We start from the raw sequence: 19,144 nt of genomic DNA on the forward strand, positions 1-19,144 counted from the left end.
ACCTGCCTATTTTACCACTAAAACTCCTTTCAATCAGGGCTGTTAATACACACTGCTAGAGCAAACCACATTACAATTTCAGTGGCTTAACACAAGAGAAGTGTGTTTATTTATAGCTCTCATCAAATCCAGCTCAGATGTTCCTGATTCGGTGGCTTTCCTCGTTGGCTGAATTCCAGGTGGCAACTAAGGGACTCATGTCTTTTCCATTTAGTGACTTCTCGCATCTCTTAGGGACTCTGCTGAATATCTAGCTGATGAGTATGTAGCAAACCACAAAAAAATCACAGAAGCATTTTGGGGGCGAGAGGGAGAACATTATTTCCATTCACATTTCATTGAACATAACCAGAAATAGGGCCCAAGCTACTTGCAAGGATTGTAGGAATTGAAGTCTTTCATGTTATGAGGAAAAGATTTAATTGTTAACACTAGAAAGTTCCTTTTTCTTTAATGTTTCTTCAAATGTAAGGTGGAGCTAATAGCAATGCTTACGTCATAGGTTGTTGTGAGTACGCCTGACCATAGGAGGTGTGTGATAAATGCTAGTTATCATTACACTTGAAAGGATAGCATCAGGCTTCTTAGACCAAACTTCATTTTCAGTAACACCACAAGCTCTTGAAATATTGGGAGGCCCAGAGACTGAACGGTGCCTGAGAAAACAATTTTCTAGTTACAGACGTGGAGGATGAGAAAAGGACTCTGCCGCTGCCAACTCCACAAAGGACATCTACAGACTGCTACTAGACCCAGATTTTTATTATTGGATCACGTCCATTTAAGCTAAAACAAAAGGAGGTCTTCATCTGATAGCCTAGATTCCAATGAGATCAGTTTGGGGGAGGGGAAGGAATGCTGTGACTATCCTGCAATTGTATGTAAATGAATGTATGCAATTTCAAATACATTTTTCCTGAGGAGGGAGTCCCTAGTTTCAGTACCTTTTAAAAAGGTTTGGTGTCATAAAAATCAAGAAGAATCAGTCTTGAAGGAGAAATGAGTGTCTAACCTTTATGTCATGGCTGGAATTCAGTTAATTACCTGTGACCTCTGTTTTGACTGGACAGGGTGTGATAACCTTAGGAAAGGGAAGGTAGAATCCTTGCAAACCATGCCTGTTGAGCTGGGGATGTCTTTATTTTGCACTTTTCAAGGGGGCTTTTTTTGACATTTCTTACAAGGGACACTGCATTTCTAGAGGTCTAGTTTAGTCATTAATTTTATCTTTTAAAAATTTGCGCCAGTGATCTTTATGTGCTGTTACCCTGTTAGAGCCCTTTTTCTTTAATTGAATTATATTGACTATATTCTATCACAGCCTCTGTTCATCTCACAGACATTTTGGACTTTTTTGATGCTACACGTTTTGACCAGCTAGAGTTTACTTCTCTACCCCACTGCTAAATGGACATTAAAAAAAAAATGAGTAGAGGACACTTCCAGTCCTTTACCCTGACAGCTTTCCACTCTTCACTCCAGTGGGCCTCTTAGTGATGTTGTCTTCTGTGGATGTTTGAAGACTTAGGATAGACACTGGCCTCATAGGTTGTAAGAATTTTGCTGAATCCAGTGTTCATATCAGTTTTAGACTGTATTGATTATATAGTCAACTTTATTGAGAAAGATAATATCCCACTTTTCAGTGATCATTATTAGATAAAGACCTGTAATTTTAACTGGATGATAAAAATGCATAGTCACAGCTTTGTAGAGATGTCTTTGAACAGAAAAGCAAAATGTCTTGACCGAAAAAGGCCGATACCCAAATTTCCACTCTCATCTATCTTGCTTGTTTCTCTTATCTACCATCTTCTCTCCCACAAGCTTTCCATATTGGCAAATGCCAACATAATCTATCCAGGTGTTGAAACTGGACACCTGGAGTCATTCTTAATTGTTTTGTCTTTTCCCTCAACAATCATAGCTATTATACAGCTCTTTTATTTCTGCCTTCAAAATATATTTCAATCTGCCCACATTCATCTATGCTACAACCTCCTTTACCACACCATGATATTTCTGCAAGTGCTTTGTTCTCCTGTTTCTTTCTGTTATTGATTTGAATCAATTCTTCATGCCAAAGCAATAGTAGTCTTGCTCAATGTAAATAAGAGGATGGTACTTATTCTTTAAAAGCTGACAATAGCCATCACTGCATTTTAAATGCAATCTAAACTTCTTATGTTGGTTTGCAGAACCCTGCCCATTTTCTCTCTCATCCCTTGCCACTCTATACTTAGCTCATGAAACTGTTTTCTATTTCTGGAACATGCCAGGTCAATTCTTACCTTAGGGCCATTGAATGTGCTATTCTTTCTACCTGAGATGTTCTTCCTCTTCAATTTCTGTACAGCTAATTTCTTTTCCTTCTGGGTGTCTCATCTTGCTCTTCTCAGAGATGCTTTCCCTGACCACCCCAAGAATATTCCTGGTCTTCTTTATTGCATCCTTTTATGTATTTCCCTTTTAGCATTTATTACAAGCTATAATTTTATTTATTTTATGTTTTTTCCTTTGCCTATTATCACATTAGAACATGAATTCTTTGAGTATAGTGATCATGACATCTTGTTAACCTCTTTTTGGAAAAGTCATATTTATATATAAATGTGTGTGTGTGTGTGTGTGTGTGTGTGTATAATGAATTATTAGCTAATATTTTGCATCCTGAGCTTAAAAGTTCATTCCTTAAAGTTCCTTGCACTTAGTAAACAGTAGTTGAGTAAGAGTCCAGAAGAAGCATGGCAAAAAATAATGCTTTTTTATTTATTCATGGAATATAATTTTATTACCTGTTTAGTAAGTGCCAAGTGGAGTGCTAAATACTGGAGTTTCATAGTAAAGAGAAATACATTTTTCTCATGTCTTCAGGATGTGTACAATGTAGTTCAAAAAAACAAGTTTCTTCAATAATCAAAGAATTAGCACAAATTTAAAATTGCAGTAAATGCTACAACTGAGAAGTAAAAGGTACCATGAGAGCCCCTTGTCAGGAAGAAAGAAGGAAGAACATTCAGAAAATGTGTAGCATGTGTGCAGGTGGAAGGGACCATGACAAATACAAGAGAATAAAGGAGGGCTAGTGCGACTGGAGTGCCCAGAAAGAGGACTCCAGCCCTAGCTGGTTTGTTTAGTGGATAGAGCACCAGCCTGCAGAGCCAAGGGGCCCAGGTTCGATCCCAGTCAAGGGGATGTACCTCAGTTGCAGGCTTGATCCCTGGCCCTAGTCCAGGGCTAGTATGGGAGGCAACCAATCCATGTGTCTCTCACATTGATGTTTCTTTCTCTCTCTCTCTCTCTCCCTCTTCCTTCCACTCTCTCTAAAAGTAGATGAAAAAATATCCTCAGGTGAGGATTAATAGAAGGAGGACTCCAGTGAGGTGAGCTGGACCAGAGGCAGGAATCATAAGACATGAGCATTTAAGAACTTCGTTAGCTCCTGGAGAGAGAGGATAGTAGAAGGCAGGAGCCAGTAAGAATTGGCAGGGTCAGATTGATGTTCCCAAGGAATCAATCTGTTTGCCAAAGTGGACATTATGGAGTTTAGTAAGGGGGAGGTCATTGATAGCTTTAGGGTGAGTTTTAGTGAAGTGCGGTAGATAGAAAACTGAATGTATGAAGTCAAGAATAGAATTAATAGTTAATAAAAGGATATAGCACATGAAGGATAGTAATTAAGAATCTATTAAATATAAATCTATTGTTTATTAGTCAATTCCAGGAGTGGTAAACTGTGAAATAATTTGTGTTATGTTTAAACAACTGACCAAGTAATGGTAGGAAGAGACAAATTAATTCTGATTATAGTTAGGCTTGTATTTACTACAATGCATATGCTTCAATCTAAAGTTGTTTAGGTGTTTTACAACCAGCATACATAATAAGGTCAAATAATAACCAACAGGATAGCCTGATGGGATGCACCAAATATAATGGGTTGTAGTATAGCTGATCTGGCTTTGAAGACAGTTCCTGATACCAAACTGAACATGCTTCCTCTCATGGGGAAGGCTACTGTGACCCTACATATGAATCTTGCAGTTTACCTCTCTATTATAAAAGAAAAACCCCTCAAAATCTATAGCTTACCATTTTTTATATATGTCCCCTAAGGGAAGGACATATTATATCTGTAATTTGAATTAAACATAAAAATAAGGATTACGGTCTGTTTTTAAAAATAGACTTTCCAAGATTTTCCTTTGACCACTTCCCCCCCCCCCTCCCCACTACATGACTTTAAAAGCACTTCCAACTATGCATGTAGAATTCAACTCATATCCAAAATGGACAAGAGCATGCAGCAGCTCCAAAACCTCCCCATCACATGTCTTTTTATTTATTTTTATTTTATTGCTTAAGGTATTACAAATAGTAGTACATATGTCTCCTTTCTTTTCGCCCATTGACTTCCCCCTGGTCTCCCCTACCCCCCGGCACTTGCCCTCACCACTCCCCTGCCCAGTGTCTTGCATCCATTGGTTATGCTTATATGCATGCATACAAGTCCTTCAGTTGATCTCTTACCCCCAACCCTCCCTGCCTTCCCACTGTAGTTTGACAGTCTGTTTGATGCTTCTTTGCCTCTGTATCTATTTTTGTTCAACAGTTTATAATGTTCTTTATATTCCACAAATGCGTAAGATCATGTGGTATTTATCTTTCATTAACTGGCTTATTTCACTTAGCATAATGCTCTCCAGTAAAATCCATGCTGTTGCAAATGGTAAGAATTCCTTCTTTTCACAGCAGCGTAGTATTCCATTGTGTAGATGTACTACAGTTTTCTAATCCATTCATCTACTGATGGGCATTTAGGCTGTTTCCAAATCTTAGCTATTGTAAATTGTGCTGCTATGAACATAGGGGTGCATATATCCTTTCTGATTGGTGTTTCTGTTTTCTTGGGATATATTCCTAGAAATTGTATTATTGGGTTAAATGGCAGTTCTATTTTTAATTTTTTGAGGAAACACAATATTATTTTTCACAGTGGCTGCACCAGTCTGCATTCCCACCAGCAGTGCATGAGGGTTCCTTTTTCTCTGCATCCTCACCAGCACTTGTCATTTGTTGATGATAGCCATTCTGGCAGATGTGAGATGGTACCTCATTGTTGTTTTGATTTGCATCTCTCAGATGATTAGCATGTTTTCATATGTCTCTTGGCTTTCTGTATCTCCTCTTTAGAAAAGTGTCTATTTAGGTCCTTTGCCCATTTTTTTATTAGATTGTTTATCTTCCTTTTATTAAGTTGTATGAGTTCACTATAAATTTTGGAGATTAAACCCTTATTGGAGATAACATTAGCAAATATGTTCTCCTATGCAGTGGGCTTTCTTGTTGTTTTGTTGATGGTTTCTTTTGCTGTCAGAAGCTTTTTATTTTGATGTAGTCCCATTTATTTATTTTCTCCTTAGTTTCCATTGCCCTAGGATCTGTATTGGTAAAGATATTGCTATGACAAATGTCTGCTATTTTGCTGCCTATGGATTCTTGTAAGATTTTTATGGTTTCCAGCCTTACGTTTGAGTCCTATATCCTTTTTGAATTTATTTTTGTGTATGGTGTAATTTGGTGGTCTAGTTTCATTTTTTTGCAAGTATCTGTCCAGTTTTCCCAACACTTTTTTTGAAGAGACTGTCTTGACTCCATTGTATGCTCTTTCCTCCTTTGTCAAATACTAATTGAGCATAATGACTTGTGCCGATTTCTGGGTTCTCTATTCTGTTCCACTGGTCTATATGTCTGTTCTTGTGCCAGTACCAGGCAGTTTTGAGAATAGTGGCTTTGTAGTATATCTTGATATCTGGTATTGTGATCCTTCCAACATTGTTCTTCTTTCTCAAGATTGCTGCAGCTATTCGGGATCTTATTTTATTCCAGATGAATTTTTAGAGAATTTGTTCTAGGTCTTTGAAGTATGCCATTGGTATTTTAATGGGGATTGTGTTGAATTTATAGATTGCTTTGGGTAGTATGGACATTTTAATGATGTTGATTTTACCAATCCATGAACATGGTATATTCTTCCATTTGTTAATGTCTTCCTCTATCACTTTTTTCAGCATCCTGAAATTTTCTGAGTTACAGGTCCTTTGTCTCCTTGATTAACTTTATTCCTAGGTATCTTAATTTTCTTGTTGCAATGGCAAATTAGATTGCTTTTTAATTTCTCTTTCTGTGAGTTCATTATTGGTGTTTAAAAAAGCCATAGTCTTCTGGTTGTTAATTTTGTATCCTGCTACACTGTCAAATTCATTTATTAAGTCTCTAGTAGTTTTTTGATGGAGCCTTTGAGGTTTTCTATGTACAATATCATGTCATCTGCAAATAAGGACAGTTTTACTTCTTCTTTTCCAATTTGGATGCCTTTTATTTCTTCTTCGTGTCTGATTGCAATGGCTAGCACTTCCAGTACTATGTCAAACAGGAGTGGTGGAGTGGGCATCCCTGTCTTGTTCCTGTTCTTAGGGGAAATGGTGGTAGTTTTTGCCCATTGAGTATGATGTTGGTTGTGGGTTTGTCATATATGACTTTTATTATGTTGAGGTATGATCCTTCTATTCCCACCTTGCTGAACGTTTTTATCAAGAAAGGATGTTGGATTTTCTCAAATGCTTTTTCTGCATCAATGGATATGATTATATAGTTTTTTTCTCTCAGTTTGTTTATGTGGTGTATCACATTTATTGATTTGCAGATATTATATCATCCTTGCATCCCCTGAATAAATCCCACTTGGTCATGGTGTATGATCTTTCTAATGTAATGCTGGATTCAATTTGCTAGAATTTTATTGAGAATTTTGGCATCTATGTTCATGAGGGATATTGGTCTGTAATTCTTTCTTTGTATTGTCTTTATCTGGTTTTGGGATTAGGGTAATCCTGGATTTGTAGAAAGAGCTTGGAAGTGCTCCTTTCTCTTGGATTTTTTGGAATAGTCTGAGGAAGATAGGTTTTATTTCTTCTTTGAATGTTTGGCATAACTGCCCTGTGAAGCCATCTGATCCAGGGTTTTTGTTTGTTGGAAGTTTTTTATTTTTTTATTTTTACTACTGCTTCAATTTCCTCCATAGATACCAGCCCATTCAAACTTATTGATTCATCCTGGTTGAGTTTTGGGAGGTCGTATTTTTCTAGGAATATGTCCATTTCTTCTAGCTTGACCAGTTTGTTGGAATAGAGTTGCTCATAGTGTTTTTTTACAATTCTTCATATTTCTGTTATTTCACCTCTTTCGTTTCTATTTTGTTTACTTGGGTTCTCTCTCTTTGCTTCTCGGTGAGTCTAGATAGAGGTTCATCAATCTTGTTTATCCTTTCAAAAAACCAGCTCTTGGTTTCATTGATTTTTTTTGTTTTGTTTTGTCTTTTTTTGTTTGTTTGTTTTTGTTTTTTGGTCTCTATGTCATTTATTTCCGTTCTGATCTTTATTAGTTCCTTCCTTCTGCTCACACTGGGATTTTCTTGTTGCTTTCTTTCTAATTCTTCAAGTTGCAGAGCTAGATGGTTTATTACCAGTTTTTGTTGTTTTTTGAAGTAGGCCTGTAATGCTATGAACTTCCCTATCAGGATTGCTTTCACTGTGTCCCAAAGATTTTGGATTGTTGTGTTTTCATTGTCATTTGTTTCCAGGATGCTTTTTATTTCTTCTTTGATCTCTTTGGTAACCCACTCATTGTTTAATAGTATGATATTCAGCCTCCAAGTGTTTGAATTTTTGGATTGTTTTTACTGTAGTTGATTTCTAATTTTATGCCATTGTGATCTGAGAAGAGCTTGATTTGGTTTCAATCCTCTTGAATTTGGAGAGATTTTGCCTGTGTCCCAATATGTGCTCTATCTTTGAAAATGCCCATGTGCACTTGATAGGAATGTATATTCTGTAGTCTTGGGGTGGAATGTTCTAAAGATGTGAGTTAAGTCCATCTGATCTAGTGAGTCATTTAGGATTGATATTTCTTTGCTAATTTTTTTTGTCTAGAGGATTTATCCAGTGATGTTAATGGGGTATTAAAGTTTTCTACTATGATTGTGTTGCTATAAATCTCTCCCCTGATATCTTCCAGAAGTTATTTTATGTATTTTGGTTTTCCTGCATTGCATAAATGTTTACAAGAGTTATATCCTCTTGTTGTATCAATCCCTTTAGAATTATGAAATGGCCTTTCTTGTCTCATTATGGTCTTCACTTTGAGGTCTATTTTGTCAGATATAAGTATTGCTACCCCAGCTTTTTTTCATTTCCATTTGCCTGATAGATATTTTTCCACTCCTTCACTTTCAGTCCGTGTGAGTCCCTTATTCTGAGGTGGATCTCCTGTAGATAGCACATATATGGGTCATATTTTCTTATCCATTCAGTCACTTGATGTTTTTTGATTGGAGCATTTAATCCATTTACATTTAATGTTATTATTGATAGGTACTTGTTTGTAGCCATTTCTGTACTTTATGCCTGTGTTTCTTCCTCCCTTTATATTTATTTTTTTACAGCATTCCCTTTAGCATTTCTTGAATTACTGTCTTGGTAGTGATAAATTCCCTTAACCCTTTTTTGTCTGCAAAGCTCCTGATTTCCCCTTCAAGTTTGATTGATAGTCTGGCTGGATAGAGTATTCTTTGATTCAGTCCTTTGCTTTGCATCACTTTGTATACTTCATTCCATTCCCTTATAGCTTGATGTGTTTCTGTTGAGAAATCATTCAATAATCTGATGGGGGATCCTTTGTAGGTAACTTTATGTATCTCTCTTGTAGCCTTTAAGAGCCTCTCTTTGTCTTTAACATTTGCCATTATAATTATGATGTGTCTTGGTGTGGGTGTTTTGGCATTCATCTTGCTTGGGATTCTCTGTACTTGTGTAACTTTTTTCTTCACCATAGCAGGGAAGTTTTCTGTCATTATTTCTTCAAGTAGATTCTAATCCTTGCTGCTCTTTTTATCTTTCTGGCACCCCTATTATACATATATTACTTCATTTTGTGTTGTTCCAAAGCTCTCTTAGGCTCTCCTGCTGCTTTTTAATTTTTTTCTACAATTGCTGTTCAGATTGGGCTTGTTTCTCAACCTTATCTTCTAACTCACTAATTTGGTCCTCTGCTTCTTCTAGTCTACTGTTGAAATCTTCCATAGCATTTTTGACTGGAGCTATATCACTTTTGATGTCTTCCTGATTTTTGCTTAGGTTGCTAATTTTCTCGTCCATCTGGTTTATGAACTGTACGACCATTACTCTGAATTCTTTTTCTGTCATGTTGCATGCCTCTATTTCACTTATTTCCTTTCTTGGCAATTCCTCTTTTTCTTTCCTCTGGGGATTTTGTTATCTCCCCATTCTAACTATAACCAGAAGGTCCAAACGCCAAATTGCAGGGGCCTGGGCCATGTGCAGTGGGAGCTTTGTGCCACCCAAGTGTCCCTGCAGAGCTCAGACACCAAGACGTGTGACTGCCATGGGTTAATGGGAGCCATGCTCACCCAGGATCAGTATCACTGGCGCTCAGTGCGGCCTTGTGCATGCACCTAGAATCAGGGACCCCGCCTGTATTGTGCTGAAAAAGAGACCCTGCCGACATGTGCCAAAAATCAGAGTCCCTTAATATACGCCAGGAATCAGAGTCCTCCTGTGCCCGTGCTGAGAATCAAGTATCAGAGTCTCTGTCACTTGGTGCGACCTTGCTCTGAAAATCAGGGTCCCTGTGAGTGCGTGCACCAAGAATTGGAGCCACTGGCTCTTAGTGTGTGTGCACTGGGAATCAGGGATCCCATGCATGCACGATGAGAAACAGAGTCAAGTCACTGGTGCTCAGTGCTGCCTCTCACTCAGAGAATCAGGGTCCCTGATCTCCTTGGGGTACCAGGTTGCACAGCTCTCCTGTTTTGATGGGAGGTCCACTCCTGCACTGCAGGAAACAGACTTCCATGTGCGCTCGCCCAGAATCAAAGTTAGGTGGCACAGCTGCCCTGTGTGCATGGGGTCTGGTCATGCAAGTGTGTGCTGCAGGAAACAGACTCCCCATGTCTGCATGCCCAGGCTCAAAGTCAGGTAGTGCAGCCACACTGTGTGGGCAAGAGGCCTGCTTGCGCAGAGAAGGTCTAGCAGTTCCTATGCTGCTGCAGTGGACCTGCAGGGAGGGGTATAGGCTCTGTGACTCACAGAAATCTGAAGCTGGGATGGTGTCTTGGTGTCCGTGGGTCTGCAGCTGTGGTCACAGGTCTTTGTCCCAAGTGACTGTGGAATCCTGGTTTGTGTCTGAGACTACATTGGGTGGTGGTGACGCTAGGATCCTAGTCTCAAACAGTTCTGTTCTTCAAGATGGCATGGTTTCTGTGCCGGTGCTGACAGCCCCGGAGTGTTTGTGGTGGCAGCAGGGTTTCACCATCTAAGATTGCCCACTTTGGCAGTCCCCTGGAAGACCTGCATGATCTAACTGTCCCTAGCTCACACACATATACCCCACACATGTCCACACACTCCTCTATCCCTCCCTCACTCTCTCACACACTCTCCCTCCCTAGCTTCTTGCCGGTTGCCATCTTTTTCTCCCACGTGTCCTTTTAGATCAAATACATCAGATCTAAATTTTTCTGCCATCATTTGCCACTGATAATACCATGTTCCCATGCAAAAGTCAGTGTAAAAGTTTATGGTGTTACTGACTTCACACAGCTCCATCAAATCTTGGCATTATTGACTTAAAGATTCTTTGCTCAGCCTTTAAATATTTTTTAAATTTAACTCCACAGTTACCCTTTGGTTTATTAGTACCAGTGCTCAGAGCTTCTTATTACATATCTACAGACTTATTTCTAAGACTGTCTGCCTGTAAATTACACTCCCACCGTCCAAATGCAGAGTCAGAATGTAAGAAATTTCAAAAAATTGGAAAAATAGGCCTAGGTAGAGCTCAAATTTCTTCTTGCTCTCTGCCTGTTGAGTATATTTCCTAGTAAATATTTTTTTTAAAAGAATTTAAAGGAAAATGTCACTGGCATGTGGACTATCTGTCTCAAAGCAGATGGCACAGTTTTGCATGGGGAGAAGGATGAAATGTCACATGCATGGCTGCAATAGAAGGATTTTGAGCAAGTGGTGTTCCTGGGAAGCTAGCCGGCAGGCTCTGACATTAACAGTTTTATTAAGTTCAGCTGTGTGCTGGAGCAGCCCTGGCTTCCAATGTGTAGTAGTGTTTTAATAGCTGTCCCTCGGGTTCATGCAGGGTGGTGTGAAATGTAATTGTAGGGGGTGGCAAGATTGATAGGGTTGAGGTGGACGGGAAGATAATGTGCTTTATTTCCAATATTTTCATTTACTAGAAAAAGAAACATGGATGAATTACTCAAAGATTAGAAGTTGCTTTTTAAAAAAGAAATTATCTACAAAGATGACAGTCTGTCCCATTTTGAAAATTTTCTAAATTATAGCTCCAATGAATCCTACATTGTATACAAAAATTGCACAGCCTACAGGGAAGTCAGAATCTGGAAGAAAGTGAGTTTGCAAACACATTGTCCTCTAAAGAAACCCAGCACGGGTTGAGCAGCGTGACATTTGTGACTATTGGGGTGTAGTCTGCAAACACCAGGAGTGGGTTATTCTCTTGCTTCTATTTCCAATGACCTGACAAGGGCAAGAGACGAAACCATGTGATTAGTTTATTGTGCTGTGTTTATCTGTGGACCACATTATGCGGTAATACCTGTTTCCTTTCTGAAGAGGTTGTTCTGATGTTTTTGAATTTTGTCATTTTAAGAGAGCCTTGGGAGATAATGAGTTGTGCTTTCAGCAGAATATAGCCTGTTTGTTCCACTAATCATTTCCCCAAAGGACTGTAAACAGTACACGCGGACTTCGGGCTAGTCCTCTGGATAGTATAAATAAATGTTGTGGGTCCCTGGTTATAGTATCCTCATGCCCTATTACGCTAGAACAAAACAGATTCTGCCATGATGGGCTGATAATTGTGTGTATATATAATGGCAAGTTTTTGAAATTTTTATCCTCTGCCACTTGATATCAAACATCACTAATACCAGTTGAAAATCATGTCTACATTTCTATGTCATGAAGCTTTTGTCTACACAAGACGAAAGTAACTAGATAATTCAATCAAGACAATCAAACTAGCTATATGTACAGAGAAATATTTCAATAATGTTTACTATTGAGCCAGAGGTATTAGTGTTCTGTCAGCATAGATTAAGGTAAGTTCATTTTATTATGTATAATGAAGAAATATAATACAAAAGGCTGTGGAAAGCTATATTTAGGTATGTAAGTTCAGATTCTTTTCTCCACTCCTCACAATTATTTTAATCTCTTTTCTGCTTTCTTATTCCTTTTAGAAGCACAGCTTTTCACATTAATATCTTTAAAATTGTGACAAAAGACACAGTTTCCAAAATGTTTATGTTGTTTTTCTTCTAAAGTAGAGTAATAATTATTTCTAGAGCAATGATAGTTAGGTGTAAATAAACTTTAATGAGTCTGGATGAACTGCGGTGCACACATTATGGCTGGCATCCAAGATGCCCCTGGTATATTGCATACCGAATTACATTTTAAGTGACCTATTTTCTTAGTTATGAGAAATGTGCATTTTCCCATGTTACCACAATATATTTTTCTATATTTTCCCCCATTCTTTAATGAAGCAAAGATGTCATGTGGTTAAACATGTTAAAATGAGAAATGGAAATTGGAAACATAAATAACCAGAACAAAAACAGGAGCTTTAGAAAAATACAATAAAATCATCGGACTATCTGCAAAATGTTTTTGTTTAATTTACTTCTATCTATCAAGAAAAATTGCCTAAAAATTTACGTCAGACAATTTCCTTTATGATTCCTGAGGAGAGATAACCCTCCTCAAAACCAAATGCATTGACTGAAATTATAAAACCGATTCTGTCTTGGTCTCTAAAAATGAGAGTAGTTTGCTCCCTATACCTCCCCACCCCACCCCACCCCTTGACATTTACACATTATTTCTAACTGGAAGCTCCGCCCCACCGCCTTCATCCTTCTTTTTCAGGCAGGTATTTGTTTGTTGCAGTCACTAGGCTGCCCTTTGCTGGATACTTTGGCTGGAAATGAAATTGAGTAAGATAGATAGTTGATAGATACATGATAGATAATATTGACAAGAATGGTAAAGTGATACTTTTATTCTCAGTTTACTTCAAGTTCATTGATAATTTTTGATGATCTCTAAAAATAACCTAACTGGCATTGTAATGTAAAGATTAGGAGTTCACAGGAGGATGCCCTCCAGGGAGATTCAGACTTATGTCAGTGGGAATGTGGCTCTGTGACTAGAATAGCTCGAGAGCTCATCTTTATATCCAGCACCTTCTAGTTTAACATTGCTACCCTAAACATAACTGCCTTTGATTCTCATAATATTCCTGTGGGGTCTTAAGTGTTCTGCAATGATTTTTTAAATATTAAAGACAGAAACTACACTTGCATCAGATAGTCAGCACAGAGGAGGCAGCAAACAGCATCTGAAGGCTCCTGTGGTAGGCATTAATTATTTAGTTGCTAAATGTGAAAAGTTCAGAGGTTCCAGAGGAAAGAACTAGATTAGCACAGACATTTGTGGGTGGCAGGGTTAGGAGAGGGCACCTGAAGGGCTTAGAGCAGTAGACTATTCATCAACAAGTATGAAAGTATTTCATTATTTCATCTCTGGGTCTGGCACACTGATACATGGCAGTGAATATGTACCTTGATAGTATTTTCTGAATATGTTATCTTTCCATTAATCCTGTTCTCTGTACTATTTTTTTACATCAATAGTAAAGACACTATCACTTCATAAATATTACTGGTTTAGGAATGTGAAAGTTTGTATTCTAATCCCAGCACCATCACAAAATAAGTATTGCAATTTTAATCAAATCACTTAGTCTCTCTAAAGTCAGTTTCTTTTTCTACAAATGAGAATTATAGTATTTGTCTTAGTATTTAAAATAATTAAGTCAATAATAGCTAATTCAATATATGCTGGGCTTTTTGTGGATGCTTTATAAGGAATAAATGATTTAAGTTTCATATCATTCTGATGATATAGATACTAATATTTTTCTTTATTTTTAGATGAAAGAACTGGGACACAAAGTGGTGAAGGAATTGCCTAAGATCCCATACATTAAACACTGTAGGGCTTAGATTTGAACCCAGATGCTTGGTCTACAGTCTTCACTATTAACCACTATACCCAAGGCTTACTTTTCTTTATGAGAAAACCTTTTAAAAAACAGCAACAATCTATATACATGAAAAACACTGTCACCTTCAATAATGTATTTTCATCATTATTTTTGGTGGTTTTATAACCAGAAACAGAAACTAAGAAGGTTTCTTGTGCCTCTAAGAATAATTATCAGCCCAATTTAGGTGTTTGGCTTTGAGAAGTATTTTTTATTTTAAGATCTGTAGGAGTGCCGTTGCTACACTCAGTTTTTATTTGTGGGTTGTTGCCATGGCTGTGTGTTTCCTTCATTTATATTAGAATCAATACTTGGCATAAGATATAAGCAATCATGTTGAACCAGCATAGACTTTTGTCATCAAGGATCTCTGATTAGGTATTGCTGCATAATGAACAGGCTGCACAGTGATATTAGCAGTGAAACCTTTGGCATTTGAATGTTTATCATGTATCAAGAACTGCACTAAGCACTTTGAATACCTTATTTCATTTAGTCTCCCTGGTTGTTGACCAGTGAAAAACCTAAGATGTAAATAATTGAAATAACATTCAAGGTAGGGCTTGACTCTAGTTGCGCCAACAAAAATGCCAGTTCCTAGTTACAAAGCTTAATGTGAGACAAGGTATCGACTGCCTAGGAGCTAAGAGTAGACAACATATTTTAATGTCTTCAGTGAATATGTGTAATCTTTACATGGAGCTATCAGCAGAGTATCCCCAGCATTAGTTGAAATACGCTCAGAAAAAAATAGTATTCAAAAGTCAGGTATTCCCAGAAACTGAGAATATTTTTCTGGAAAAATAACCCATTCTAAAATTAACCTGTGCAGGTAAAAATGCTTAGGGGGAAAATACGTTTAATTAAGGAAAACATGATTAGCAGAAGGTTGTAATCAGGAAAAAGAAAACCTGAAGAACTATTCAGTTAAAGTTTGCTAATAGACTATAATAGGGCCAGCATGGCATGTAGAAAAGAGAAGAATTTGTCAGTATCTCTCTGCTCTTCTAAGGAGAGGGCGCTTTGAGTTTTCATTGTTTATTCCATACTTATCCTGTGAAAGCTACAGTTAACGAGCTGTTAACAAAACAGACAGAATCCCTGTCCTCATGGAACTTACATGTTAGGGAAGGTAACTGAATATATAGTATTAAATAGTGAAAAGTGCTTTGAAGAAAAAAACATGGTAAAGAGATAGTGATAGAGGATGGTTATTTTGATGGGTTGGCGTGGGAAGGTGGTATCTAAGGATAGGTAAGAATAAATTGAGAGCACAGGTCAGGGGTCCTTGGGAAAAGATCATAGCTGAAAAGGTAGAGGAAATTTCTTCACCTCTTTGTCTCCCAGTTCTTTCATCTATAAGCTGGAGAAAATATTAGTATACATATCATCTGAGGCAGACATGCACGTGCATGTTTGGAGACTGACAGATAAGTCTGTGTGGCTAGAACAGAATGACTAGGGGGAGAATGGTGGGAGAGGAAGGCATAGAGGTAGAAGACAAAAAAATAGGATGTTTAGGTCATGGTACAGTTTTAAATTTTACTGTGTCAGGGCAAGCCACTGTTGTTGTTTTTTTATTGTTAGTTTGTTTTAAGCACTCTTTTTTTTCTGTTTAAAAATTGTATTGTATTTTATTTAATCTTCATTGGAGGACATGCTTAGATAAGGAAAGGTAGAGAAAAGGAGAGAGAAAGAGAGAGAGAGAAACATTGATCTGAGAGAGATGCGTCTATCAGTTGCCTTCTGTACATGCCCCAACAGGGGATCAAACACACACACAGGGATGTGCCCTTAACAGGAATCACACCTGCAACCTTCCAGAACACAGGATGATGCTCAACAAACTGAGCCACTCTGGCCAGGTTGTTTTTAGCACTCTTATAAACATCTTTTTTTCCCCATTTTTATTTTTTTACATGCAAAAAGCTCTTTAAATTTAATGCATACAACATGATGAGTTTGGAGGGAAGTATACACCCATGAAACTATCACTACAATCAATGCCATAAACATATTCATCACCTCTAACAGTTTTATGTATGTGAGTGATGTGATCAGAGTTCAGTTTTGAAAGAATCACTCTAGCTGCTCTGTGTACAATAAACAATTCAAGGTAAAGGGTATAACGTGTGAGGCCAGTCAGGTGAAGAATGGTGGTGCCCCAATCCATGATATAGGTAATGAAACTTGGGAGAGTGATTGGACTCAGAATATACTTAAAAGCAAAAATTAACAGTATAAAGAAGAGAATTAACCCTACATAGTTATGTGTCATTACATATAGGCTATAGATAAAAAAGTACAATCTATGTAACCCATAATGCACCTTCCTCTTGATATTTACAAAGTATGTTAATTTAGGAAAGGGTCTTAGAAGTCTTGCAGTGACAGCACTTTAAAGTATTTAACCTGGGATTGATTAAATCAGTTTGACTTCTAGACCCCTTTTTCATATAATAGTTATTAATATCTACCAGAACTTGCATTATATAAGTATACTTCAGAAAATCTTTTATTAGAGTCATAGAAATAATTGTTTTATTCCAAATTCAATTTCACCATCTATACTCGTAGATAAAATTTAGCTTCTCATGTAGATTTTGGACAGGGACAAAATGTAATTACCAAAGAAACAAAAACCGTTTGACAATTTATTATTGGGAAAATAATTAAGTGCGATTCTAGATAAAAGTTTGTTTTCTTTTGTTAATTTACTCAGCATGAGTTATTCTCCAAGAATTTAATCATTTCTAGGTATAAGAATTAAACCAAGTTCTAGACATACCAAGAGACAGATCTTGGACTGTGGTGACCCAAGTGTGAGTAATGATACTTTGGCAAGAATTAAGAAATAAATCTCAGACTGATTTAAAAAATAAAAAATAATTTTGGAGTCACATATCAAAAAAATTGAAGAGTTAGGTCTGACATTACGGGAAGCTTGATGTGGCTTCTTCACAAATTGACCAAAATTTATGTTTTTTTCTTTCTCTATTTTTAGTTCTGATCCCAGGGGTTGATACCATTCTCATCAACCTTCCCCCATGTTTACCTTAAAGTCACTTATAGGAACCTTCTCCCTCTCTGTATCCTGCAGGAAAAGAAAATATTTCTATAGAAGACCTGAATTTCCATTGCATTGAACCAACTTAGTTTATATGCACAGCTCTGAACCAGGAACTAGAAATGTTAAAGTTTCTTAGTATATGGGCTACATGAGGAAAGGATGGGTAATGAAATTAAGAGGAGGTGCTCTATTTTTTTTAAGGATAAGTAAATCTTAGATGGCTCAAAACAACAAAGTTTACACCCAGTTTCTATTGTTTTCACTACCACAATAAGCCAATAATACTTGTTCAAATTTTAATAGTAAGATATTCTGAGGGTTTCATTTATAATCTGATGTTTTTACTTTAAAAATAAATGTTCTAAGGCTTGTATTTTTCCATTTTTTAGTAAGTATGCTATTTTTATTACCAATTTGTACTTCCTGAAAACTAGCTCTTTTGTGGTGAATATCCTGACAAATTCTTTAAGCTGTAATTGTCTTATTTACAGGAAATAAAATAATTTATTATACTTTTATAAAACTCTGATGCAAAAGTGTCTTAAAAGTTAAATGAAATTTTTATCTATCAACTTATCCACATTCCTGTTCTAGATAATTTCTGATTATCTTTGGCCAATTGTTTTTGCTACATTTTAACATTCCATAACTACACATATATATAAAGCCCTATAAATGTTTATAATAAGGAGTCTAAAAATCTCTTTTTATCAACCAGAGTCATGAATTATAACCTGTGGGCCAAGAAAATAGTGCTCCTCAAGTATTATTTTCTGTTGTTATGGCTTAAAAAGCAATGCAAATCAATAGTTAGGTTCTCAGTTGGTTAAAAGTTACAGGACAGACCAAGATCAAGCAAGTTTGAGAAGACTGTTCTTTATTGGCCTATAATGACTCAATTCTAACCTTTCCATTGAACCCAAATAATTGAACCATGAAATCACTTGGAACCGCAGACAAATCTTTCATAATTATATATTTTCTCCATGCTTACTGCTGCCATGCACACAACTCCATCAACGAAGATAATGGTGTGCCTATACCCAGAGGAAACATACATGGATTTAATAAGAAATATAAGTTTGTGCCATGTTCAAGGCACTCCACTAGCCAGTGGTGGACACAAGGATGAATAAGAATGAGGTAATGATAATTCAGCAGGAACATGAGGGGAGATGGAGTTGGGTGAGAAAATACACATTCATGAAGGAAGATGAGAGCTATGTAATATGAGGAATCAGGGTATCTCATAGCACTAATTTTAACTTAACTTCTCTGGCTGTTATTTATTCAACAGAATGGAAACTGTGTTTTTCATATGTACATTCTCATCACCTACTACATTGCCTAGCAGATCATTCTCCTCCTACCTCCCCAACACCAAACAGACACACACGCACACACAAGCACACACACACACAGGTTCTTAAGTCCTATTTGTTATTGAAATGAATAACTTGGGTACCTGATGACCTGTATATGCTTTTTAAGCACTAGCATCCAATGAGTCTAAGAGAATTTGTCATGGCCCTGTATTACTACGTTATCTCCAGTGTTTATAAGGATAGCAGGCCCAGAAGCTAGTAGCAGAATGATAATTCATGATTAACAGGAACACCACTTGTCTAAAGATGTCCTTCTTGAGAAAGGTCAGCAGTTGCTGTGAGTAAGTAGACTTCACTGGTAGAAGGAAAATGCTAGATTACACTTATTCTATTCCCTCCTCATTCTTTCCTTTTGTACTGTTGCCTTTTGCAAATGTTGACTTCTTGTGAAAACGTGAAAGGTCAGGAGACAGCATGCTAAGGAGAGGTGGATGCATTTCTTTTTCATTTGTATTTATCTAGG

This window comes from Myotis myotis, unplaced genomic scaffold, assembly GCF_014108235.1.
Source record: "Myotis myotis isolate mMyoMyo1 unplaced genomic scaffold, mMyoMyo1.p scaffold_m19_p_3, whole genome shotgun sequence".
Classification (NCBI taxonomy): domain Eukaryota; kingdom Metazoa; phylum Chordata; class Mammalia; order Chiroptera; family Vespertilionidae; genus Myotis; species Myotis myotis.